This window comes from Leopardus geoffroyi, chromosome X (assembly GCF_018350155.1).
Source record: "Leopardus geoffroyi isolate Oge1 chromosome X, O.geoffroyi_Oge1_pat1.0, whole genome shotgun sequence".
In the NCBI taxonomy this organism is placed as follows: Eukaryota; Metazoa; Chordata; class Mammalia; order Carnivora; family Felidae; genus Leopardus; species Leopardus geoffroyi.
In genome coordinates, this window is record NC_059343.1 from 108,197,023 (window position 1) to 108,221,566 (window position 24,544).

General features: G+C 51.8%; 1 protein-coding gene across 9 annotated transcripts in view; it reads right to left on the reverse strand.

Moving 5' to 3' along the window:
- ELF4 (E74 like ETS transcription factor 4) overlaps nucleotides 1-23,593 on the reverse strand; it is a 50,672-nt gene extending 27,079 nt beyond the window's left edge. For 3 of the 9 annotated variants that reach the window (XM_045473072.1, XM_045473069.1, XM_045473064.1), the window contains exon 1: nucleotides 23,494-23,593. The gene's annotated coding sequence lies outside the window, so the exon portion shown is untranslated. Of the gene's footprint in view, nucleotides 1-15,065; nucleotides 15,300-15,351; nucleotides 16,562-23,493 lie in introns of those variants that run through there. The other 6 variants (XM_045473071.1, XM_045473065.1, XM_045473067.1 and 3 more) reach the window with 5 other exon arrangements.
- Nucleotides 23,594-24,544: the final 951 nt, after the last annotated feature.

Consider the following 24,544-nt stretch of genomic DNA (forward strand, 5'->3'; position numbering starts at 1 on the left):
GTGTGCCCTTGATCTCAAAGCCTGTGCCTTTCCCACTGTCCCATGCTGGTGATCATTTGCTCAGATCCCTAGCCCAAGGTTTGCTCACAACACCCAACTTTGAATGTTCAGAACCTCTGTGATGCCCCTTCAACAAAAGCTTCCCAGGTCTGTCCCCCTCAGGGTCTCAATCTGAAGCAAAGCTCCATCTAATAAGTGAATTCTAACTTTCTGGGCCAAGTCTGCACCAAAATAGTTACAACTTGAGCTCCTGTGGCCAGATATGGAGGAAGGGTACATGGAATAGGAGGCTTCCAGCTCTGTTGATGAAGGAGGCTGTCTCTATTCCTGTACCTCAAAGGGCCTACTGTTGTCAGAGAGTTCCTGGATCCAGACCTGGAGTGATCATGTCATGGTCCCTGCCCCATAAATATACACTTGCTCTCAGCTTACACATAATGTAAGTCTGGGTTCTTATCTCAGGGTGTTGATTCATTCACATGTTTATTCAAACATTTATGGGAAGTCAATCCTGAGTACCTCATAGACGGCAGGCCCATGGCCAGGGACTTAACACCAGGCCCACCCTATTCTTTTCTATGGTAGGGTCTGTTCATTTTTTTTTTTTTAATTTTATTTGAGAGAGAGAGAGACAGACAGAAAGAGAAAAAGAGAGAGAGTATGTGTGTTGTGTGTGTGTGTGTGTGTGTGTGTGCGCACTCACACACACATGAGCAGGGGAGGGGCAGAGAAAGAGAGGGAAACAGAGACTCCCAAGCAGGCTCTGGGCCGTCAGCCCTGAGCCCGATGCAGGGCTCAATCCCATAACCCTGGGATCATACCCTGAGCCGAAATCAAGGGTCAGATGCTCCACCAACTGAGCCACCCAGGTGCACCTGGTACGGTCTCTTCATCTCTAAGTTCCCAGTAAGCTGGGTTAGCCCATATCCCTAAATAATATTGCTGGGTTTTTCTCCCCAAAATACATCTATAACAGGGGCGCCTGGGTGGCTCAGTCGGTTGGGCGGCCGACTTCGGCTCAGGTCATGATCTCACGGTCCGTGAGTTCGAGCCCCACGTCGGGCTCTGTGCTGACAGCTCAGAGCCTGGAGCCTGTTTCGGATTCTGTGTCTCCCTCTCTCTGACCCTCTCCTGTTCATGCTCTGTCTCTCTCTGTCTCAAAAATAAATAAACGTTAAAAAAATAAAAAAAATACATCTATAACAAATATCTCTCCATAACTGAGGCCCAGAGGTTGGCAGCAAATGGGAAGTGATTGCTAATGGGTATAGAGTCTCTTTATGATGAAAATCTTCTATAATGGATTGTGGTGATGGATACAACCCTGTGAGTATACCAAAAGCCACCGAACTGTATACTTTGAGTGTATAATTGAGTGAACTGTATGGCATTGAACTAAATCAAATTAAACTGTTATTTAAAACAAACAAGCAAACAAAAATGAGGCCCAGAGAGGGGCAGCAGTTCACTCAAGACCATGTGCAAGTTGCCAGAGCAGCTCAGGCCAGACTCCAGGTCTTCTGATTTCTGATTTTGAGGCTCTTGCCTTCTATCAGAGTCCTCACAACCCTAAGCAAGGATAAATGCTGAGGTTCAGTGACTGTGCAAAGCTGGGCCAGCCTCATGCAGGAGGGCTGGTGGCTGGACCTTAAGCAATAAGGTAGGCAGTAGAAAATGCTGTAGGCCAGGGACTTTCATTTAGGTCTGCCATGAGCATCACCAAGTGCCTGCCGCTCTCTGGACCCCACTGTCCCCATCTGTGAAGTGAAGTGAGTGAGTTTGGTGGTCCCTTGCAAAAGGCTATACCAGCTCTGACCCTCAGGTTCTTTTTTTTTTATTTAACTTTTTAATGGTTATTTATTTTTGAGAGAGAGAGAGGGAGAGAGACAGAGTGCAAGTGGGGAGGGACAAAAAGAGGGAGACACAGAATCTGAAGCAGGCTCCAGGCTCCGAGCTGTCAGCACAGAGCCCAAGGCGGGGCTCGAACTCACAGACCGCGAGATCATGACCTGAGCTGAAGTCAGACGCTTAACTGACTGAGCTACCCAGGCGCCCGTTACCCTCTGAGGTTCTAATTATAAAGTACTGCAAGATGCAACAGAATAGCGTGTCAGATATGTGCTTCTTCTCCAAGAGCTGCAGGAGGTCTTGGACACAATTAGGTGTTCCAAGTGATGCCCTTCACTGATAGTGATGACCAAGACGTTCCTGTGAGAGTCAGATTGTCTCAGACAATTCCACTGCTGAGTTTCTGCATGGGAGGTGGGTAGCTTGGTCCTGATTTCCCCCCACCAGCAGTGTTAGGTGGGAGAATAAGCCATCCTAGAGACCCAATGATCATGTCCTTTGGAGATATCAGGCACCAGGTTCTTGGCCTGGTGCCCAGGCAGCCCCACCTTGTGCTGAGCTTGCCTCCTTGGTGGAGGGAGTGATTGCTGATGGTCTAGCCCCTGCTGGACAGTATGTTTCCACATCAAACCCCACTTCCTGCAGCTAGGCCTGGGCTCCGGTTCCCCCCTTCTCCTGCCATCTGGTCGCCTGCCCTCTGCCCCCTCCCCTTGCTGGGTGTTTACAGGCTGTCTTATCAGCCTGGGGAATCTGTGCCTCACCCAGTCGGCTGCCCCGCCCCACCCAGCCCAGACAGTCTGCCCAGGGCCCTACCTGCCCGTGGTTTCGCCATTGCAGGCACACGAGTCTGGAACCCCCTTACACCCCTGGCAGGCAGGGGGTGTGGATGAAGTCTTGCTGCCTGCCAGAGTGAAACCTGAATATTCATAGTGCTTTATCCACCTTGCCCAAGCTGGGGGAGGGCAAGCATTCTTTGTATATTGTCATCATCTCTATCTGCAGGCTATGGGGACAGGAATGAGGTGCTTGGGTCACTGAGAAGGACAACTTTGGCCTGGAGGCCTTGACGGCTCTTCTGTTCTCCACAAAGAAGAGATGAGCACGGACAACACCAGGCTCTGAGAGTACCCGCATGTTTTCTTTTTTCTAACTGAGGAGAACTGTAAACACTCCAAGCTAAAGGTGGGACAGAATGAGGGGTCACAGGCTGAACCCGGTGGAGGAAGGAAGGCTGGGGAATCTGTAGGTATGGCCTTAGCCAATCCATGCTGACATCAGAGTTTCATAAGGCCCACACTGTCTCCATCCTACCCTGGGATCTGCTCACCCACTAAAGGCTAAGATAAGGCCAGGGCTAACTAAGCACTGAGTAAGCCCAACAGCTTTCCCTGGGAACATAAGGGCTTAGATTCTTCCATCAAATAAGTTTGAACCAAGGAGGGGGACAGGGATGGGGACAGCAGGCAAATGAACAAGCTGCAGGTGATGGATATGCCTTCCAGAACTTTGGGCTAAGATCCTGAAAGTTCAAGTTCTGACCTGTCCATAAGCAGGTCTCACAGGGACACAGCCTGCTTGGTAAAGCTGACCAAGCCCCACAGTAAGAATCAAAGCCACAGTCCAAACCCAGCTCATCTTTCAGGAGCTTTCATGTTGTTTGCTGATAAATCTATTAAAATATACTTAGGCAGGGGCACCTGGGTGGTTCAGTGGGTTAAGCGTCTGACTCCTGGTTTCGGCTCAGGTCATGATCTCACAGTTCATCAGTTCGAACCCCGTGTCTGGCTCTGCACTAAGCGCAGAGCCCGCTTGGGATTTTCTCTCTACCGCTCTCTCTGCCTCTCCCTCATTTGCTCTCTCTCTCTCTCTCAAAAGTAAATAAATAAACAGTAAAAAAATAGATTTAGGCAGTAGATTGCAACATTCTCACTTAAGATAAAATGCCATACTTCAAAGAGATTTATGCGACTGTGTCCTTCTAGGCCCCTGGGATAGAATTCAATAGTTTGGGCCGCTTGGGTGGGAAAGTTTGGAAAGACTCTGCTAAGGCAATTTTGCCATTAATGGACTATGTAACCACAGGCATGTCAAGTCATGTGGCTCTCACAGACTTGGGCCTCCTACCCTGCTCTGCACTATAGATCTCATGCTGCCCAGCACTCTTCTGACTGACCATGGTAGCAGTCAAGACTCCATAAACCACCATCCCATCTCCCCAGGAATGACTTCCCCACCACTCTGAAAAATCACAAACTATTTCGTGTCAATGTGTTAATGGGTGACATTAGGTTAATGTGTCACCTCTCTCCTTAACACATTTCCCTTTAAAAGGCCATCTGGAGTTACCCTACCCTAACCTAAAGAGTGGCTCTGGGGCAATAGTGGGGGCAGGGGAGCCAGGCAGGTATTTCTTTTTAAAAATTTTTTTTTTTCAACGTTTATTTATTTTTGGGACAGAGAGAGACAGAGCATGAACGGGGGAGGGGCAGAGAGAGAGGGAGACACAGAATCCGAAACAGGCTGCAGGCTCTGAGCCATCAGCCCAGAGCCTGACGCGGGGCTCGAACTCACGGACCGCAAGATCGTGACCTGGCTGAAGTCGGACGCTTAACCGACTGCGCCACCCAGGCGCCCCCAGGCAGGTATTTCTTGATGGCGCTGCCTCCTCTCACACCATTAGCCGTGGAGCAATCCGGCCTTCACCATCTACTCCCCCCACCTGTGGTCCATGTGAGGAAGCTGTATAGAGTGGATGCGAAAGCCTTAGAAAGACTAACAACCAGGCCTGGTGCAACAGAAAGCCCACTTGACTGGGACTGAGGAAGAGTAAGTCCTAGTCACGGCTCTGCCTCTGCCTAGCTCCTCCCTCAGCCTTTGAGCCAGCACCAACTCCTACTCCAGGGCACACATTTAGATCAATGGCTGTGGCCATACCAGCTGTACTCCACAAAGCTTCACAGTCCAAACTCATCTGCTTGGTTTCCAAAGGTCCTTCACAGTCTGACTCCACCCTACCTACTCAGCCTTGTTTCCCATGATTTCCCAACTCAAGCCTGGGCTTCAAGCCCAGTGGTCTCCTCATGGTCCCCTGAGGGAACATTCCAGGCTCATTCACGGAGTTTCTCAGGCTTGCCATGCCCTTGCTGCTCTGTTTTGGTTAATCAAATAATGCCCATCCAGCAAGGTCCCATCCAAGCTCCCCAAACACATGGAGCTGTTGATACCCTGATAACTAGACTGCACACCTATGGAGCCCCCTTTTCTAGATGCTAGCCCAAATTCGACCACAGGAGCTCTTAACGCCACACAGGCTTGAACTACTCTTTAATTATTTCATGTGTGTATCTTGTTTCCCGAATAGGCAGTCAAATCCATGGAACCAAGGCCTAGCTCATCTTCTCCTGATTCTAGCACAGGCCTGGGCATTCGTGAATTAAGTTCATGTGAAGTCTCTTCAAGTGAGATCTCTAAAATAGAGATCCCGGGTCCTGACTGATCTGAGAGCCACGATCTATGGGTGGCATTAGGAATAGAGTTGGGGGACAAAGGTCTCCAGTCTCAAACATTACTTGTCCCCTCTTGCTCCATGAGTCTGTTTAGGGAAACACGCTAGCTAGAGTCATTTATTCCAAGCTGCATCAAGAAGGCGGTTGGTGATCAATCAGATCATCACCAAAGCATTCTCTCTTTGTACAAAACCACAGTGTTTCCACCCTGGGCATATTGGGTGCTGATCTGATCACTGGACCCTCTGGAAAGATTTCATGATTCTGGATCAGGTCTAAGACCTAAAATGATTCAGAAGAACAGGGAGTGAGGATAACTATATGAAGACAAGCTTTTCTGTGTTGTTTTTTTTTTTTTTTTTAAACAGGGGTTTTTTTTTGTAATATTTTTAATGCTTATTTATTTTTGAGAGAGAAAGAGAAACAGAGTGCGAGCAGGGGAGGGGCAGAGAAAGATGGAGACGCAGAATCCGAAGCAGGCTCCAGGCTCTGAGCTGTCAGCACACAGCCCGACGCGGGGCTCAAACTCACAAACCATGAGATCATGACTGGAGCCAAAGTCGGATGCTCAACTGACTGAGCCACCCAGGCGCCCCAAGACAAGCTTTTCTTAAAAAATGTTTATTTATTTTTGAGAGAGAGGATGGTGAGGGGCAGAGAGAGAAGGGGACAGAGGATCTGAAGCAGGCTCTTGCTGACAGCAGCAAGCCCAATGTGGGGCTTGAACTCACGAACTGTGAGATCATGACCTAAGCTGAAGTTGGATGCTTAACCAACTGAGCCATCCACATGCCCCGAAGACAAGTTTTTTTTTTTTTTTTAAATACTTTTCAACGTTTATTTATTTTTGGGACAGAGAGAGAGCATGAACGGGGGAGGGGCAGAGAGAGAGGGAGACACAGAATTGGAAACAGGCTCCAGGCTCTGAGCCATCGCCCAGAGCCCGACGCGGGGCTCGAACTCACGGACCGCGAGATCGTAACCTGGCTGAAGTCGGACGCTTAACCGACTGCGCCACCCAGGCGCCCCCGACAAGTTTTTTTTTAGAAGAGGCCTTATGTTGTCCAGACAGAAAAGGTTGAGAAGGGATATGATTGGCATCTACAAAATGATGTATGGAGCAGATAATCATGGGCCCAGTCACCAAAAATGGTTTGTAAAGAAGGGCAAATAATAAATAGTCCTATTTTGCAAATACATAAGTTTGTGAACTTTGGAACTCTTTAGTTGAAGAATATCAATGAAAAGATCAAGCATCTTCTTTTTTTTTTTAATTTATTGACTTATTTTGAGAGGGAGACAGGGAGAGAGAGAGGGAGGGGCAGAGAGAGACAATCCCAAGCAGGCTCTGCACTGTCAGTGCAGAGCCCAACATGGGCCTCGAACTCACAAGCCACGAGATCATGACCTGAGCCGAAATCAAGAGTTGTACACTTAACCAACTGAGCCACCCAGGCACCCCTAAGCATCTTCTAAATGACAGTTACATCAGGGTCATCCATGGTTATAAAACAAGATCGCAAAAGCACAACCAAACATATCTGTTATAATAATTACTGCAAATAGGGTAAATTCAAGTGTTAAAAGAAAACGATATTGACAATCTCATTCTAAACTTCATGTGGAATTGCAAAATAATTAAAATAAGCAAACACAACTTCGAAAAAGAACAAAGTTGGACGGCTAACACTACGTGATGTCAAAAATGATTACAAAGTTAAATTAATAAAAAAATTGGCATTGGTGTAAAGATAAATAAATAGATCAATCAGTGGAACAGAATACAGAGTCCAGAAATAAGCCTACATATATAATGACAGCTGCAGTAGCCTAACAATAGCTTTTTCAACAAATGGTACTAGAGTGATTGGATATCTATATGTAAAAAGAGAAAAAATAAATTTGGATTCAAACCTCTTGCCACATAGAAAAATTCACTCAAAATGGATCGAAAGACCAAAATGTAAAACCTAAAACTATAAAACTTATAGAAGAAAACATAAGACAAAATATGTGACCTACAGCTAGGTGAAGAGTTCTTAGATACAACAACAATAGCATGATCCATAAAAATAAAAATTGATTAGTAGGACTTCATCGATATTAAAACCTTCTGCTCTTGGGGAGTGTGGGTGGCTCAGTCGGTTAAGCGTCTGACTTCGGCTCAGGTCATGATCTTGCAGTTTGTGAGTTCAAGACCCATGTCGGGCTCTGTGCTGATAGCTTGGAGCCTGGAGTCTGCTTTGGATTCTGTGCCTCCTTCTCTCTCTCTCTCTCTCTCTGCCCCTCCCTGCTCACACTCTGTATCTCTCTCCTTCAAAAGTAAATAAACATTAAAAAGATTTTATAAAAATTAAAAAGAAAAAACTTCTGCTCTTCAAAAGACGCTGTGAAGAGAATGAAAAGGCAAGCCAGGGACTGGGGGGGTGGGGTGGGGTGGGAATCTTTACTAAGCATGCATCATCTGATAAAGGTCTTGTATCTAGAATGTATACAGAACTGTCAAAACTCTAACACGAAAAACAAATCAATTTTCAAACGGGCAAAAGATTCAAACAGATACGTCACCAAAGAAGATATATTGGTGACACATAAGTATATAAAAAGATGTTCAACCTCATCCATCATTAGGGAAATACAAATTAAAACCACAATGAGATACCACTGCACATCTATTAGAATGGCTAAAATTAAAAAGACTCGCCAAGTGTTGGTGAGGGTGCGGAGCAACCAGAACTCATACACTGCTGGTGGGCGTATAAAATGGTGCAACCACTTTGGAAAACAGTTAGACAGTTTCTTAAGAAGTTGAACCTACAACTATTGCATGATCTAGCCATTCCAGTCCTAGGTATTCAACCAAGAGAAAAGGACATATATATAGCTATACAAAGATTTGTACACAGATGTTCATAGCAGCTTTGTTTGTAATAGCCCAACACGAGGAGTGGGGAGGGAGGGAAGCCACCAAACGTCTGTTGACCAATGAATAGATAAACGATGTATCATATGTCCATACAATGTGATGTTATTTAGCAATAAAAAGGAATGAAATACTTATGTATATAACAACATGGACATGCTGACTGAAAGAAGCCATACAAAAGGAGAGAACATGCTACATGATTCCATTTATATAGAACTCTAGAAGATGCAAACTGTTACAATGAGTCATAAATAAGCCCTGGAGCTCTAATGCACAGTATAGTGAATATAGGTAACAATATTGTATTGTAATTACCAAACTTGCTGGGAGACTAAAGTCTTTTACTCCTACATAGTCTTGAATTGCTCTTTAATCACTAAAAAAAAAAAAAAAAAAAAAAAGGATAATGATGTAACGATAGAAGTGCTAATCATCATTACAATGGCAACCATATTACAATATGCAAATAGCCCACTATGGGGCTAAGTGCATGTGTATTACTAAAGTTCTAGAATTGGGTTTAGATCCTTCAGAGCAGGGGGCTGGGTCTGCTGTGGTTGGGTTATTTTTTTTTTTAACATTTATTTATTTTTGAGAGAGAAAGAGACAGAGCATGAGCAGGGGTAGGGGCAGAGAGAGAGAGAGAGAGAGGAAGACACAGAATCCAAAGCAGGCTCCAGGCTCTGAGCTGTCAGCACAGAGCCCGACCGTGAGATCATGACCTGAGCTGAAGTCAGAGGCTTAACCCACTGAGCCACCCAGGCGCCCCGGGTTTGTTTTTTGTTTTTTTGGTTTGTTTGTTTTTTTTTTTTTTTTTTTTTTTTGGATCAGAGTGGCGCCAAGAAACTGGTCACCTAATGTAACAGACAGGTGTTTTCTGGGCATGGATTCTCACAGAATCAACACAGCTGAACTAGCCTGTTTTATCCTCTGGGGGCAACATGGGAAAAAAGACTGATTATCTCCTAAATCTATGTCTAAGTACCTCCTTGCTATCAGGTCATCAGGAATTTGGGGAGGTTAAGACTAATTGCCCACTCTCCCATCCCCCAAGGCCTAGCAGTTCTAAACCTGAGGGGTGGAGACAAAGGCACTAAGTGGCTCAGGAGTGGTCCATGGGTGGTCTAATTTATCCTGGGCAAACACGATCCACTTAATAGCAGATGGAACCTCCAAGGTACTTTCTGGGAGGCCTCTGGAATGGAGATGGCACTCAGCACCCTGGGAATTCTTCTGGGCAAAGGCAGTGCCCCAGCTCCAACCCAAGGCCTCTGGGCATTAGCCCCGAATGGATGCATAATCTAATTCTAGTAAAAGGAGGGAGAAAGTGAGCAGCGGTTGGCCAGTTGGCTCCCAGAATTCAACACTCAGCAGGGTAATAATAACAAACCGATGGTTGCTAAATACTTGCCAGGGATGGAACATGAGGCCTTCTCTCAGAGGAACTAACTTAACTCTTATTCCCACAGCCAATGATACTCAAGATGAAAGTGGCAAAGAGATAAAGATGGCAATGTGAATAAAGACACTAAAGACTTTCTTTTTGCTCTTCACAGCACCACCGCCTACCACATGGAAAGACTGTATGTTGCACACACACGTCTTCTTCCGTATCCCCTCCTTCTCCAGTGTGATGGCAGAGCTAACAAAGGGTTAGCAGAAAGATACGGGAAATCTCCATCTCAGTTTTAGGAATGGGTATGGCAGGCCCTGCCAGTACTGCCAGAGAAGCAATGGATCCCTGGAGTTGGCAGAGTCAAGGGTGTGTGAAGGGGTAAGTGACAACAAGCACAGCATCAGCCACAGGAATAATAGCAGCTAACACCTATCCTATTGGGCAGGAACTATGGGCCAGGCACCATGCTGAGCGCTTCACATGCCTTATCTCATTTAATCCACATTCTAACCCTGGCAGGTGGGCACTGGGACCCAGAGTGGTTAAGTGACTAGCCCAAATTCACATGTCAGTAAGTGGCAGGTCTGGAATATGGACACAGAGAGCCTGTGCTCTTCCCCCTTCTAGACAACACGCTTCACTGGAAGTATATTGGGTTAGCCTGGAAGAAGAAAGGAAGCTTCTGGAAGGGCAGGTGAACTAAGAAGCAGGAAGTACCAGCACTGGGACAATAAAATGGTCCATCAAGAAGGTGGGAACCTAAGGCAAAGCTTGCTCAACCCAGGCAGGCTGCTTAGCCTCTTTCTCCTTGTTGGTTCAAGAAACGTTCCAGTACTTTCCCTTACAGACCCTCCTGCATGAAACACCTTTCCCTGAGCCTCCTTCTCCTCTGATAGAAGGCTGGAGTCTCTGCCAAGAAACTCACCTTAGAACATGATTTCCCAGCCAAGAAGTCAGGGCACTCTGGTGTGTCCCTGTGGTGTTGCCATGTGCTGGGGAGGGGGCAGGGAAAGAGGGCAGTGAGAGAGAAAAAAATGATGCGGGGGAGGGGGGATGTGTGTGTCTGGGTGTTTTTCTCCAGTTAAACCCAACAAGAGCCAAGTTCCTCTCTACACTCAGCGATGGGAGACACAGAAGCAGCAGAACAAATATATGGCTAGTCCTTGCCCTTGTCTGCATGGTCTGGGCAGAAACCTGTGGGACTCTCTAGACTCTTCGGTTCCCAAGCTGGCTGAGGAAATGAAAATCTCTGTCTTCCACCTGAACCTCCAGGCTTCCAGAGAAATCCCAGAACTCCTGGGAAAGGTGGGACCCAACCAGGCCAAGCCTGCTGTGAACACTACTGGTGTGTCAATCTTCCCATGCATTTGGTGCCTTCTACCTCTCTTCCCCTCTTTTCCCCAGGTGTGTGTGTGTGTGTGTGTGTGTGTGTGTGTGTGTGTGTGTTGGTGGGGGGTGGGGTAGCTCAAAACAAAATCCCTTCAGGTTGGGTGGCGAGGAAGCCTGCCTACCCTTTGTGTCTTATCAGTACACGCTGGGCTCCCAGTCTGGGTCGGCCACTTTATATCTCTCCTTGGAGGGGAGATCAGGGGTTTGCTCCGAGCCACCCACACCCCCTGACCTGGTCTTTTATGTGACATGCATTTGCCAAACAATTATCCAGACTTCGAAGGTCAGCCTGCAGCCAGGGGAGACAGAGAAAGGCGTCTTTTCTCCCTTTTCTGCCCAGCCAAATCTCCCCCACGCCGACCCCTCCCGCTTCAAGGTCTAGCTGGATTTGAGCCTCGGACCTCACAAAGCCTTCCCTCCCTCCTCCAACTGCCGACCTCAGAGCTCTGGCCGCCTCTGGCCCCTGCTCTGAGGAGCACAATTAGCACCTGACCAGTCGCGGTCCAGGCTACTTGTCCTCGCCTCTGATCATTTCAGGGTCTTAGTCATCTTTACACCACCACCTCCTCTGCTGTCTCCTCCACAGTGCCTAGCACAGGTTGGGCACACAGTACGTGTTAATAAATGGCTGTTGAATTGAAACTCGGCAGCCCCTATGAGGTCAGAACCCTCACGAGCACCCCGACCAGCAGTTCCTTGGCAACCAGCGCCGGGGCCTGAGCTATAGGGCATTACTGGCGTGGCCACTATTACAGACCATGTGAGGCTCAGCGGCCAGAGATTTGCAGGCGGGTTGGTGTTGATGAGAAAAGCCTCTGACCTCTAGGAAAGCGCCCATAGGATTCTGGGTACCTCGGATGAGTTTCCTTTCTCCCCTGCAGAACTAGTTTTCAGTCTGAGAACCACAAAGGAAATAAATTGGCAGTGAAGCCAGAAACCTCTTTGCAGCTTAGAAATCCTGGAGAGATAACCAAGCCCAGGTTGGGGTCAGGCCCAAGCTTGAGGACAGAAGGCTGCCGGAGGCCCTTCCCAGTTCAGCAGGAGATCTCTGGGGGGTGCATGGCAGGGAGCTAGAGGGGTGTTTGGGGTGGCCCTAAGTAATGCCATCCTGCCCTGGAACCCAACAAATCAGGCCACTGAATGCTCACCACCTGCAGCCCATGAAGGAAGCAGGTCTCCCTTCCCCATCATTCATCCAAATCCCAAGGCAATTCAGGTGATGCATCCAGACCAGAACCCAGCCAGGGTTCCCTGGCAAGGAGAAGCCTCCAAGTCTGGGGCGCCTGGCTCCTCACACTAGCTCAGATATTCGAGGCTGGCTTTGGATTATGCGTATTTATATAGATGAGTAGCCACTCTCCCTGGCTCCCTCTCACACCCCACACCCCACATCCCAACTCTGGCCTGCAACAGAAGGTATACACAATCCTGGGAGGCAGGTGGTGTCTTCTTCACCTCCATTATTTTCCTCACTGCCACTTCATTGATGCCTGCTACCATGACTGGCTCTCCGCAAATGTTTGCTGAGTGGAGTCTCAGTTTTAGGCACTGTATTAGAAAACACCATAATGTTAATTCATGCTCACTATGTGCCATATGCTGTTCTAATAAGCGGCTTATGTGTATTGATGTACTTGATCTTCAGAGCATCCTTATGAAGTAGGGCTTATTTGAAAGATGAGGAAACAGAGGCATACAATTGATTGGGATCGCGTAGCTAGTAAATAACAAAGCTGGTTTTATTTATTTATTTATTTATTTATTTATTTATTTATTTATTTATTTTAAATTTATTTACTTATTTTGAGAGAGAGAGAGAGAGAGAGAGAGAGAGAGCAAGTGTGGAAGGGACAGAGAGAAAGAGAGTCCCAAGCAGGCTCCGCACCACCAGTGCAGAATAGAGCCCAACACAAGGGCTTTAACTCATGAAAACCACGAGATCATGACCTGAGCTAAAGTCAGACACTTAACCAACAGAGCCACCCAGGCGCCCCCAAAGCTGGGTTTTAGACCCAGACAGTCTGGCTCTAGGGATGGAAGATAAAATGAGAAAGTTGGGGGCTGCGGGGTAGGGAGTGGCAAGGCCCAAGGCCAAGCTTAGGAGCAGGGATTTCCCTGGGAAAGCAATCCCATCAGCCTGTGCCTGGCTGGGCCTCTTCAGAGACAAAAGCCCTGAATTTTGCAGGCTTGGGACATATTGGATATTCTATCAATCAGGCCTATGAATGACAGACCACAGCACCCTCATGTTTAGATCCCAATTTAGAAAAGACAGAAGCCACTGAGCCACCACTTAGCACTAGGCAGGGGGAGAGTAGATTTCAGGCCCCCAGCTTGTCCAGGGGTGGGCGCCAGTTCCTGAGCAACCACCGAGCAAACAGTGTAGCAGTGGGAGGAATGCCAGACATAGTTGCAAACAAGCCACTCCTTCGGCTCACAGCTAGAGGCTGGGTGAGGGTGGCAACATGGAGCCTGCTCAACACCACCCCCCCCCCAAACATCCCAGGTTTTGAATCGAACCCAGCCCCAGAAATAACCCACATGCAAGGCAGCCTCTTCCCCACACAAGTCCTCCAAGATAGTTAAGTCCTTCACTTAACTCAAGACAGCTCCCCCACTAGGCTGTTCCTGCTCTGGGTCCACTGAATCAATGGTTGAGAAAGCACCTTATAACCATGTAACTAACTGCTATAACCATGTAACTGCGTGGAGGGATTTGCATTCTTGCCGGGCATACGTGTTCCCTAGGCATTTTTAGTGCCAAAGTGTCCTGTCTCCCCAAAGGGGAGAGCTAGATCTGTTCCCTTCAACCCCGTCCAACCTGGCACTCAGGCTAGGGGTCAGCTTGCAGGGGGTGAGTGCCCGATGGGTGTGCCCACCAGCTGCTGGGGCCAAGCAGTGGTGGCTCAGGCCCTGGGGTGGTGACCTCACTTCCGCTCCTACCTCCCCACCTCCCTAGCACTCCTCCCATTTGAGGCCCCACCAGGCCAAAATCAAGAAGTCCAAGGTTAACTGTTCCTCCCCACTTTAAGAGCTAATTAAAATGATTAGCTACAATGAACTGTCAAACATTAACCAGAAGAAGCTGCAGGACCAGACAGGCCTCTATCTGGGGTACAGGGATGAGGGGCAGGACTCAAACTGCCATCAAATCCCATGGCTGGGGTGTTGGGTGGGGGGAGCCAGGGAGAACCTGGCTGAGCTGAGGTACCAAGGGGTCAGAAGGGGACTCTGGTGAGAAAGGCCATGTCCCTACACGCAGTCATGAGGAAAGGGCAGCAGAGTTATGGTGCGGTGGAGGGACCAGAAATTCATAAAGCGGCTACCGCCTCATTAGTTCCCCAAAGCAAGGCGCTTGCCGGTATGGCACCCCGCGCTGTGTATCTGCTCAATCCCCTTGCCGGCAGAAGAGGAAGGAACAGAGAGGCGGGAGAAACCGGGAGAGCGGGAACGCGGGAGCGGGAGGGCTGGCGGCTTGCTCACACGGAAACTCTGGTCTCTGCCAAGAGGTCTCTATTTTGGCGATCCAATTATCCAAGTCATAGGTGTGTGTGTGTGTGTGTGTGTGTGTGTGTGTGTGTGTGTGTGTGTGTTACTCTAAGGCGCCTGGCCCCAGAGGCCCCAGGGGCCGGCTGCCGATCAATCTGGCAGCCTAGCCACTGTGCGGTCTGACCTCCCGCCCTCGAGCCTCGAGTTTTTGGGGGGCTGCTGTCTCGATCGGCCTTGTCAGGGAACCCGGGCTGCCCGGGTCGCGGGAAAACTGGCCCCCCGCCCTGACTGGGGAATTCGATTCCGTTTCTAACCCCGGCTCAGAAGCCCGGGTTCCCCAACACACACGCGGTGGGGCGAGGCAAGGGCGGGACTCAACACGCCAGGGCTCTCCCACCATTCCCTGGGCCCCCAACTCTACACGCAGGGGCCCCAGCGCCCCCGATCCCGCCCCCTCGGGCAAACTTTTCCAGGTTCCCGATGGCTCGAAGAACTGGCGCCATCGACGTACCTGAGGCCGAGTGGGCTCGGTCGCCGGGCTGGGATCGGTCGCTATGGTCCCCTCCCCGCTCCGGGGGCCCAGAGGAGGGTCCCCACCCCCTCCAGCTCGCCTTCTCCTCTCTGAAGCCAGCCGGGCCGGTGGCGCCGGGACTTCGGCGCCGGCGAAAGGAGAAGTGGAAGTTGAGCGCGGCGCCCGGTCAGTCCCCGCGGCCGCCGGGGCCACCGTCCCCCTCCCTCCTTCCCTCCCTCTTTCCTCCCTGCCCGCCTGCCCCCGCGGCCCCGCGCCCGTGACTCACCTCGGCGCCGGGGCAGGCTGGTCCGGGCGGGCGAGGCACAGGGCTCTCCCACACGTCGCGCCGCCAATGGCAAGTTGGAGGGCGAGATGCAAATACCAGGTGAGACGCCGGCGCCCCTGATAAAACGACTCCGGGGGGCGGGGTGGAGTGCGGGGGGGAACTGGGTGGCCGCCGGGAAGGGCCAGGCCGAGGGAGGGGGCAGCGGGGGCGCCCGGGGAGGGGGCGCGAGCCGGCGGAGACCTGTACTGAGACACCCGAGCGAAAGGGGAAATTGCACTAGAAACACACACGTCCCCGCAGGCGGCGGCTGGGGCGGGCGCGGAGGAGGCAGGGCGGGAGGGAGGGAAGAGCCGGAGGGAGGGACCGACGGGAGGGACCGCGGGCGGGCGGGGTGGGTGAGGGAGCGAGGGAGGGACGAGGCGTCTTGGTGGAAACAGCGCCCCTCCACCCCCGGCCCGCCGCGGTCGCCAGCACGGCAGGGGGAGCCGTGCCAGGGGCCCGCGCGGCCTCTCCTTCCCCTAGCGGCTCGCTCGCCCCCGGGGACCGCGAGAGCAGGGCCCCTGCAGAGCCCGTATTGCCCGCCCCTCCCTTGGCCAGTGCTCCTAAGTCGGCTAGCGCGTGGCGGGTGCGGGGCTCTCCTATCCCTGTCGGGGCCCTTCCCGGTGAGAGGCCCCCACACAATGCCCGGGAGAGAAATCTATTCTCAGGGGACCCCGGGTGTTTATGTTCGGGCCCCTCGCGGCCTGCACACACCGCTCGCTTGACGCCTTTGGCCCATACGCTTGCACTCCAGATTATTGAGCGCCTGCTGTGTGCGGACCTGGCGGGAGGGCGGGAGGAGCGCGTGGGTGAGACAAGGAGATGCCCAGAGGATACAATTTGAGAGCTATATGCCAAACACCGCAGGATCCCGGGCCAAATGCATCATCGTGCGCTTGGGGTGACTGGAGAGTTTGGGGGACTTCTTAAGGAAGTCGAGCCTAGGGCTCCTGGTGGGGGAGACCAGGCAGACATGAATCAGGCGAAGGGCTGAGTAGGGAGAGTAGGGCTGACACAGCAGGTGCAAAGGCAGGCAGTGCTGGGGTGCTGGGGAAAAGTTCAGGCTCCCCTTCTCTCCAAAGCCAAGCTGCCCTGTTTGAGGCATCCACTTGTACCCCAGGCTCCCATTCTATCTCCCCCTTACCCTCTCCTCTGACCTGCCTCAGCAACCATAAAAGCCCCCACCCCCCCATCTGGTCCCACAACTAAGAGGCTCTAGGAGGGAAATGGCTGGAAATTGTCACTTCTTATGGCTCTACATGGTCTGGAGGACGGGTGCACCCAAGCCTCAGCCTTTGAAGTTCCTTGGCAGAAAGCAGGAAAGCTGAAGGGGCCCCAGAGGACGACGGCTTTCTGTGGGGCAGGGGTGGCCAAAGGGCCTGAAGTTCAGGGACGTGCTCAACCACCAGCATCTGCCTGCTTCCCCAGCCTTGGGAAAGGATGGTCCCTGGCACAGGACTTGGGGACATGAGTGGTGGTGGATGATGGTGGTGAAGGCAGCTGCAGATTACAGGTTTCCAGGGAAAAACCTAGGGACTGGACTGGGGCACTGGCCCTCGAGATCTCTTGGCTGCCTATATAGCCAAGTCCCTGAAATAAGCACCAAGAGCAGATTCCCACTTTTTTTCTTTTCTAAGTGGGCATGCTTTCCCCGGGGGGATTCCGGATCCTGGAGCCACATCATTGTCTGCTGGTCTCTGGTCTGTGAGGCTCCCTTCTCGAGGTCAAAGTCGTGGTAGGTCCCACCTATCCCTAAACCCCCTTTATCTTGACTTTGAAACTCACCAGTGGACACAAACACACATACCTTTCCATTTTGCTAAGAGTTCAGTGGTCTCTAACATCAGACAGGCCTGAGTTCCTATTCCAACTGCACCATTTATCAGCTATGTGTCTTTGGGCAAGTCACTTAAACTCTCTGAGCTTCACTTTCCTTATTTTTAAGTTGGGGACAATAAGAACCTACATCAAAAGGCTGTAGTGATGACTGAATAACATAACCCACGTCTATGGCAGTGCCTGGTGTCTAGTAACCCCTCAATAAATGTTAGCTACCTTCAGCATCATCCTCATCCTCACTGCACTTTTCTAACCCAGCTCTCAGGAGAGTCTGATCGGTCCAGGCCAGAAGCTGCTGAGGACGAATGGTGAGATCCCTCCTATAAATGTTTGTGGTTTAAACCAAATCTGAAGCTTCAAGGCATGGCAAAGCCGGAGGAGAGGCCTTCCTCTTGGGAAGGGCTGGGAAAGAGGTCAAGCACTGTGCCAACCAAGTAACAGTGACTGGTCCTAATACCTGCCAGTGACCTGGAGCCCATTTGTGGGAATCCCGTAAGTTCCCACCTTCCTCAGCCACTCGGAACTAACCACAGCACCGTAATCTGGGAGTTGCAGCCAAAGCAAGCCCCACCCCCCCCCCCTTGATGAATATCTTGTGCTGACCTCGCCTTGGGGAGCCATGGGCCACACAAGTGACTTTCCTGGCTCCATGGCTCCAGGTCAACCAGGCTGCCCTTCCCAATGACTTTGCTGCTCCCCAGACTGCCAGCCCTTCCCCACCTGGCTCCCCACTCTTCCATTTACCCATTGGGTGAACCCCAGCCAGGAGGGACCAGCCGACTGAGATCACTACTCCTGATGACAGCCATGCTGTCTCTGCCAGTGGCTCATTCCCTGACTTGGCAGGAATTCCCCTTCTCGAGTTGCCCATGGATGCCCAGACTGCACCATCCAGTGTGCACTCTCAGTCTTTCTCCTTCCAGCCCATCCCCCCCCCACCCCTCCAACTCCGATTCAGTCCTCTCGAGCCTCAGAACATGGATCCTTCCAAGAGTGGAGGGCCTCCTGGCTGCCCACAGCCTGTGCAGGGCCAGCTCGCCATTCCAGTATTCAACTTGCCTTCCCACCTTGGCAACTTTCTCAGGTTCTCTTTCTCCCCTCTTTCAAGCAGTGCCTATGTTCTCCTGCAAATAGCCCAGGTTCTTTAGAGACAAAGTGACTGGTTGCTTCCCCCCCTCTTAACCCCTTGGCCTCAACAAATTCTATTCAAACCTGTGGCTAGAACAAAATACCACAGTGCCACACTTACTGTAGCCATCCATGGCCCTTACTTTCCACCACAGATACAAGCTAGAAAAGTCACCCATCAATCGGACTTTCAGAATGAGAAGCATACTCAAAAGCCAGGAAAGAAGTTATAGTTTAAAAGAAATCCTCCCACCTGTAAAGCTGAGAAGCCCCCTATAATCCTTTCTGAACAGCCAGCAATCATTCCTCTGTTCATATGTTCAATAACACCAGATTTGTCTCCATCGGGTTTATGTGATGAGGCCCTAGAAAGCTCCAAATGACAGCAATTTCTACATCCCAGGTTGTGGCTGGCCATCATAATGAGTATTCTAAAAAGATTATGGGAGGGGGGTCTTGGGTGGCTCCATCCATTAAGTGTCCAACTGCTGGTTTTGACTCAGGTCACGATCCCAAGGTTTGTCAGATTGAGCCCTACGTTGGGCTCTGTGCTGACCAAGTGGAGTCTGCTTGGGATTCTCTTTCTCCCTCTCTCTCTGCCCCTCCCCTCGCTCATGCTCATTCTCTCTCTCTCAAAATAAATAAATAAACTTAAAAAAAAAAAACAGAAGGAAGCTAACATTTAAACAAAATTTTAAATAAAAAGATTATTCAGGGGACGCCTGAGAGGCTCAGTTGGTTGAGCACCTGACTCTTGGTTTCAGCTCAGGTCATGGTCTCACAGTTCAGTTTGTGCGATCCAGCCTGCGTTGACAGTGTGGAACCTGCTTGGAATTCTCTCTCCCTCTCTCTCTGCCCCTCCCTCCCTTCTCTCTCTGTCTGTCTCTCAAAATAAATAAATAAACTTCAAAAAAGATTGTTGGGTAGCTGCAATATAAGAATTCCTTGAGGTAGGTTATATACCAAAGTGCTCCTTACCCAGATGGTGGTCTCTTGGCCATGTCCATACTGGAGACTACGGGTGGAGGGGGGGGGGGGTGTGCCCAGGCCAAAGAAAAGGCATGCAGATGGGAAGATTTCATTGGGAACAACTTCTCAGATCATGACTTTCATCTGGCCAGCCACCTTCCTTGGCTGGGGATCTTGGAAAGCCACTTGGTCCCCCCACCCCAAGTTGCTCTCATTAAAATGGAGAGTTACACAGTTCCACTCTAGGCCTTTGCTGTGACAGGCTCGGGCACCAGAATATCTCCTACAAAACTTCAGAGGACCTCTGGGCTTCACCTCTTGGAGGGCTGGTGAGCAGTTCAAGGGTCCGGTGGAGTGAGATGACAGCCTCACATAGCAAGTGCTACAGCCTTGAGTCACTGCTCCTTATGTCCATACTCAGTGCAGTGGCTCCTGGGAGGCGCTTTCCCCACCATATACACTGCCGGGAGTGGGCCTAGTGTTTGGGAAACAGATTTAGTGCCCTTCAGGCCAGGCCTCTGGGTTGGTGGGAGCTTTCTGAGGTGGGAGGAGGAGGAGAGACTCAATCCTTTGGTTCATTTGCCAAAAAGAAGGAAGAAGTGGCTTCAAGCAGAGTTCAGCAAATGAGAGCAAGTCCGCTGAAGTCTAATCCTACTGGTCCTTAGCCCCTATCTTGGAGCCATGGAAAAGTCCCTGGGACCAGGGCCAAGGGCAGGCGCCTACTCTGGGGCACCTATCAGAGGCAGCGCAGCATGCAGAGTGTTGAGGCCACGATCCAGTGGAACTAGAGTTAACTCCTCAACCTCTGATGTGTCATCTTGTGTGGCTGGCAGCCTCACTGTGCTCTGCGGCCCTGCGCAGATGCCCAACAACACCCCAAAGGCACCTCCCCTCATGGCCTGCAGGAAAAAAACGAGTGGGTCTAAGGGGGCCTTGGCCCAAGGGGCTGCTGTTTGGGGGCAGAGATTGGGATGGGGGGGGCAGAGAGATGTCGACATATAGAGGTCTTCCTGGAGGAGGTGCCAAGTGATTTCTGGGGCCCCTTGAATGTGCTGGGGGACAGGGAGCATGAAGCCACCAAGCTAGGTGTTCCCTTCTCAGGTGGAGAGGTGGAGAGGAGGCTCAGGGCAGTGGAGGAGGCTCCAGTCACATTGCATGGGGCGCTACGTACCTACACGGTGAATGGCACCCCCTGGAGTTGTGTTCAGAGGTGGCAGTAAGGACAGACCCAGGAGAGGTGCGGAGGGGTGCTGGAATGAAAGGAGAGATCAGGAAGGGCTCAGGCTGGGTCACCAGTGTGGGGGTACCAGGCCTGACTCCAGATCCTCGAGTCTGGGGATGGAGTAGTGGGGAAAGACTGTGAGGGGGGCTTGTTAGCCTGACTTTCACCCACTTCACATCCTGCCAAGGCGCGGTGCTGGGCTGAGGTCTGTGTCAGGAGGTAGATGATTCTGCTCTTTCAGGATTGCCCCATCCCACGGGGAGGCAAGGACAAGCCAGAGATGTGCACTAGACAGAGACCCAAAAGGAGTACAGCCACTCAGTTTCCCCACTCTGCCATCACAACAGGGGTCGAGGGTTGTTGTTTCATCCAGAAAAATACAACATTTAATGTCTGTAAAGGTGCAGTATGAGTCATTTCACGGAATGTCTAGGCCCCTTTGCTGGCAGCAAACAAACTTTCCAGCCCTCTTTTGAGGAAGGCATCCAGCTCGGCTGCTGCTGCTGGTTTGTGTGTGAGAGTGTGTGTGTGGGTCTGTGTGTGGGATGGGCCTCTGTGTAGGGCCTTGTGTGTGTCCCTGAGGGTGTCTCAGATGTGAGTGAGGGTGTAACCATGGCGGGGAGGAGGGTTGTGTGTGTGTATGTGTGTTTGTGTGTGCATGCGTGTGAGCTTGACTCCCAGATGTGAGTAGCGAGTCCCCTCATGCGTGCGAGTGTGTTTGTGGAGGGCATGCGCATGTGTGTGTGTCTGCAAGGCAGCATGGTATGTGAGCCTGTGCGTCTGAGGGTGTCTACGTGTACATTTTTTTCTTCGTCACTGCCAAATTATCTTCCCATCTCTCCCCTCACGAAGTGAAGGGCTGGCCGAGGGAAGCTAGCAATCCAAAAGGGGGGTAGCCAGGGAGGGGAGAGGGGCTGGAGGAAAACCAAAGCAATTCCACTCGTCGGAGGAAAGTGTCAGCCAAGGATGAAACTGAAACCGAGGCACCAGCACTCTGGGATCGTCCTGGGGCTTCGGTTCCTCCCATTCCCCCGCCCCCTCCAGCGGGCTGTGGAGATTAGTCAGCCTGAAATTCCCATCCCCACTGCCTCGACTTGGGGTTGAGGCAGTGAGGCTGGGCTAGAAATTGGCCTGTGGTTACCACGTGACCCCATTAACTCCCATTATCACATTAACACTAATTAGTATATCAGATCCTCTCCCAGTCACCTAGTGGGGCGCAGAGCCAGGCTTGAGGGAGAGGTCACAGCTCGGGCCCTGTTCTGGGAGGAGAAGCCAGCACGAAGGCATCAAGGGAAAAAGGGGAGGCTGAGGACTGTGGCAGGTCAGGTTAGGGACAGAAAGAGGACGGAGACATCAGGTTTGACAGTAGGATACTTTTCCTAGGTCGTGCTCTGGGAGGAGACACCTTGGGGAAGGGGTTAGTAGAAAGGAGGGGGTTTCCAGGAATAGCTGGGCACCGCCCTGTAGGAAGGAGGCCCGGGCTCTGAGGTCTGGGCGGGAGACAGACGGTATTTCTCCTGGCACACAGTGAAACACAGTGAAACGTTTAGGATCCTTCGTTGTTTTTTTTTTTTTTTTTTTTCTTTTAAACCCCTTTCCTCTTCTTTATGGAAAATCCTAAGGATAACTTTCTCAGATGGCTTTGGACATCCTGAAAGCAGGGGAGCTGGACTGACTGATAGAGGAGAAGAGGCCCCCCCAAAACACTAGCCCCCCCGGAGCATAGCTTTTATGCTCACGCACGGGAGACACAATGTAGCCATATAGTTATATGTAAAGTTGTATCATGGGAATAGCCACTGGAGCCTCTGGAAAGGATGAGGCTGGAGCCCCCAACAGCTTTTTTTTTTTTTTTTTTTTGTCAGCCTAAAGGTGTCTGGCCACAGGTTATTTTTGTGCTTTGATACTCTCAATATGTTAACTAAAGAGCCACCACATAACCATGAACCAACATGGGAAGGTTAGCAGCATCATGACTTCTAGAGCTCAGGGCCTTGCAAGAAAGTAGAATACAGGGCTTTATCTCCTGAAAATAAGGTTGCAAGTTTGAGCCCCAGATGGGCCTCTTAGTTTTTTGTTTGTTTGTTTGTTTGTTTGTTTCTTATACAGCTGCCAAAAACCGGATTGTGGAGCGCAGAATCCCTAACCGTCGCCCTACAACCAGCCCAAAGCTCAGCTCCTGCCCCTCACCTAGGCTGAGCCCAGGTCCCAGATTGCGCCCCAACCCTAGCCCGGGTCTATCCCTGTGCAGGCGAAGCATTCTGGGTCTCAGGGGAGCCAAGCTAGAGAGTGGCTGTTCAGGGAAACCCACCCCCAACGCGCGAGACGCGACTCAAAGTTTCCATTCTACTGCCCGCGGGTCAAGAGCGCCATCCCCGGAGAGGAAAGCCGGCCCCTAAACCACAATCCCTTTGCTGAAGGTGAGCCGCCCGAAGCTCTGCGGGGCCCGGGAAGTGGCCCAAGGGATTATTAAGAAGCACGCAGGAGCCAGCCCCACGCTGTGGCGCTACCGCAGCAGGTCAAATCTGCCTCTCCCGCCACTCGGGTGGGAGAGCGGGGCGGGAAGCGGCGTGGAGGTTCTGGCGGCCCCTCCCGCCTTTCCCTCGCTCCCCCCCCCCCCCCGCCCCCGCCCCTTCTGGGCACGCGCGCCTTCCAAACCCCAGATTCTCCGCTGGGGCAGAGCTCCACCCCCAACCCCCAGCAGTGCGCCCAGGGCGCCTCTGCAGCGCCACCTGCAGGCGGAACGCGCGCCGCGCGGCGTCTCGGGCGGCGGGAACTGGCGTCCCAGCGGGAGGAAGAAGAGAAGAGGAGAGGTCGGCTACTCTGCCCTGAGCTTTCCTGGCCCGCGCGCGGCCTCCTTCGCCGCCCCAGCCCCAAGCAACCTGGCCAGCCCCGAGCTCTGTCCCGTGTCCTGCCCCGCGCAGGGGGCCAGGGACTCCGACCTTCTACTCCTGCTGTTGCACTCTGAGCGGCCTCCTGCCCCGGGCGCCTCTTCTCGGGAAGCAATGAAGTCACACTCGAGCAGCTCGGCTGACTCACGAGAATCCTCCCCGCTCCCGGGCACACCCCTTGAAACTTCCCCCTCAATCTCTTCTTTCCTGTTCCCTCCCCGCCCTCCCCCCCCCCTTCCTCCCGTCCCGTCAGGCGAGCGAGGGCGGCTCCGGGAGGACTCCAGGGGAGCACTCAGTGGGTCAGCTGTGAAAGGGTGGCGGGCGAGAGTCCCCGGGAGACCTCTGCGCTGCTATCCCAGACCGGCCACTCGGCGCTTTTCTGGGGCGCACATGGAATGCCCTCGGGGAGTTGCGTGCTTGTTACCTTGGGCAAAACTCCCACTGAAGTATTCTTTTGCAATTATCCACCTCATACAGTGCGTGCCTGCGGAGAGGAGGGCTTCTGGGGACCTCCTTGCCTCCTCGGGTCGGGGGTCGGGCCGGGAGTTCACCTAGTAGCTGAGGTCTCTTTGGGACATCCTGTTCGGATGAACAGACCGGCACCAGGGCTTGCGCCACCAAAGGTGACAGATGTAGAGTGCTCCGAACCTTGAGCTGCCCTCCACCCCTGCATGAAGTCGAGCTGATCACCTGAAAGGTTGCTGTGGCCCTTCTTCCTAGGACTTGGTATTGGCCCAAGTCCAGGTTGAGGGGGTGACTTGAGGCCAAGGATTCCCTGTTTGCAGCACTCCCCTCCTCTCCCTACCCCCACTGTACTGCTAGTTTGAGGTCTCCCACTGGAGTAGAAGACTAGAATTCTACACCTGTTGCTTGGGATATTAGTCTCAACAAGGTGGCTGAGGGCCTCAGGGCCTGGTGGGAGTAGGCTTCAAGCTGGAGGGGCTCTGCTGGCCTCCTGTGAAACACCTGAAGCTCCACTTCCCCTCTGGAGGAGCAGTGATCCTTAAGCATTCTTGTTCACCCAGCAAATCATGGTACTGGATTTTCTTTCTTTCCCTGTGTAGTTTCCAGCTGTCTCTATGGTAAAAGCTGGGTGGTAAAG